Raw genomic sequence first — 2,500 nt, forward strand, 5'->3', positions numbered from 1 at the left:
AGTGTAGCCTTAAGCAAGAGAACTCTAATCCAAGACACTAGCAAATAACGGAATATCAATCAGCTGCATGGTAGGTAGTCTTGTTTTGCAAGCGCTATTTATCGATCTATCCATCGTCGAAGAAAGATGGCAATCTCTTTCTACGTTGTGTCAACAAACCATTTACTCGAAATGTTGATATGTTCCTGTGCGTTCTATCATTTTAGATTTATCGTTAAGGACGATGCACTTTATTACAAGGGCCTCTCTCTCTCTCTCTCTCTCTTCTCTCTCTCTCTCTCTCTCTCTCTCTCTCTCTCTCTCTCTCTCTCTCTCTCTCTCTCAATGAGTGGCCTATTTTTCGTATAAGAAGCAGTATGCCTTGCCTCACTTTGGCAGTTAGTGGGGCCCTGGTGGTTAACTAGCTTTATGGGTTGTAGTTATTCTGCAATTATGAATTGAATACCCTGGACAATGTAAGCTCTCTCTCTCTCTCTCTCTCTCTCTCTCTCTCTCTCTCTCTCTCTCTCTCTCTCTCTCTCTCTCTCTCTCTCTCTCTCTTTTAGAAACCCTGATTACGGAATGTCCTTCCTCATTCCTACCCTTACTAAGGAGTTCTGAAATAGGAATCCCATGGCGGAATAGAATCCACCTTAAGGTGCGGCTGGAATTTAGTTATTTTTCATTTGAAATTGAATAATAAAGATATCTATCGGCGTGAGAGAACCATCTGTCATTCTATGTAGACTGAAAGTCTCTATGACTTATGATTTTGTTCACTTTTTAGAAAATCTAATTTTCTACATGAACAATGGTAATTATCGGACCGAAACTGACAAAAAAAATCCTAACACATTGCTGATGAAGTTCAACTTACTAACTGGATTAATTTTCAATTACTTTCTCCTTTTTTATTGTTTATATCACATTCATGGTACGTTGTCGTGTAAGAGAAATTAAATTTCTTGAAATATGAAAAAAAAAGTACGTATATGTAAATATTTCAATGAAAAGTTTATGAAATTTTACGCACTACAGTCCCAAAAGTGTGAATAAACTGACATTATAAAATAAAAAAAAGTATTAAATACGATTTACAATAGATAAAGACATACAACTATGTGAATAATATATACCACATATCAATATTTCAGTTTTGAATGTACGTAACATATTTTCCCTCTAGGAAGTTTGAGGCAAAGGTAGAACAACAGGACAGTGTTTTATAACTTATTCATCATCAGGACACACGTTTGAATTTAACTTTATTGTACTGGTTTATTTACCAAATATCAAATTGTCATTTCCAGTAGGCCAGAATATAAAAATCAAATGATAATAAATTAATCTTAGTTAACGAGTCACATACACATTTACAGGCATACATACCAAAGAAATTTAGATTAATTTATAGTCATATAACCTAAGTAGATAAACATGTGCACACGTAAACAAACATAACCAAAATAGATAATTCTTGAACACTTACTTCACTCATCTATTATCCATGTGTATATATATTATATATATATATATAATATATATATATATATATATATATATATATATATATATATATATATATATATATACTATATATATATATATATATATATATATATATATATATATATATATATATATATATATATATATGCAGAAGAACCACAAGGAAAATGAAAGTACGAAATATACGATCAAGTCCTGACTAGTTTCGTGATACTTCTTTAGTCCTCTGAAGAAGTAACATGAAACTAGTCAGGACTTAATCGTATATTTCGTATTTCATTTTCCCTGTGGTTCTTCTGCATCTGAGCATCACGTTTTCCTGTGAATTTTACTCATATATATATATATATATATATATATATATATATATATATATATTATATATATATATATATATATATATATATATGTATATATATGAGTGTGCGTGTTTGTGTGCGCGCGCATGTGTATCTTTGTGCGTATTTATATACATTTATAGATACGCATATATATATATATATATATATATATATATATATATATATATATATATATATATATATAATATATATATATATATATATATATATATATATATATATATATAATTTATATATGAGTGTGCGCGCGCATGTGTATCTTTGTGCGTATTTATATACATTTATATATACGCATATATATATATATATATATATATATATATATATATATATATATATATATATATATAATATATATATATATATATATATATATATATATTATATAATATATAATATATATATGTGTGTGTGTGTGTGTGTGTTTGATTACGTATCTGCATGTGTGTATGAATCTGTATTCACATAGCGCATTTCTGCAATGAAAAGACAACATTGCTGAACTTCCTCGGCTGAACAATATGCATTTCGTTCGGCTCAGTGACTGCTATACAGAAGTAAATTTCTCTTTCATTCCAATAATAATGATGAAAATTAGTAGATTCCTTTTACCATTTTTATATAATGAAGGATAAATAGAGGTGAAGATT

The sequence above is a fragment of the Palaemon carinicauda genome, chromosome 12 (genome assembly GCF_036898095.1).
Source record: "Palaemon carinicauda isolate YSFRI2023 chromosome 12, ASM3689809v2, whole genome shotgun sequence".
In the NCBI taxonomy this organism is placed as follows: Eukaryota; Metazoa; Arthropoda; class Malacostraca; order Decapoda; family Palaemonidae; genus Palaemon; species Palaemon carinicauda.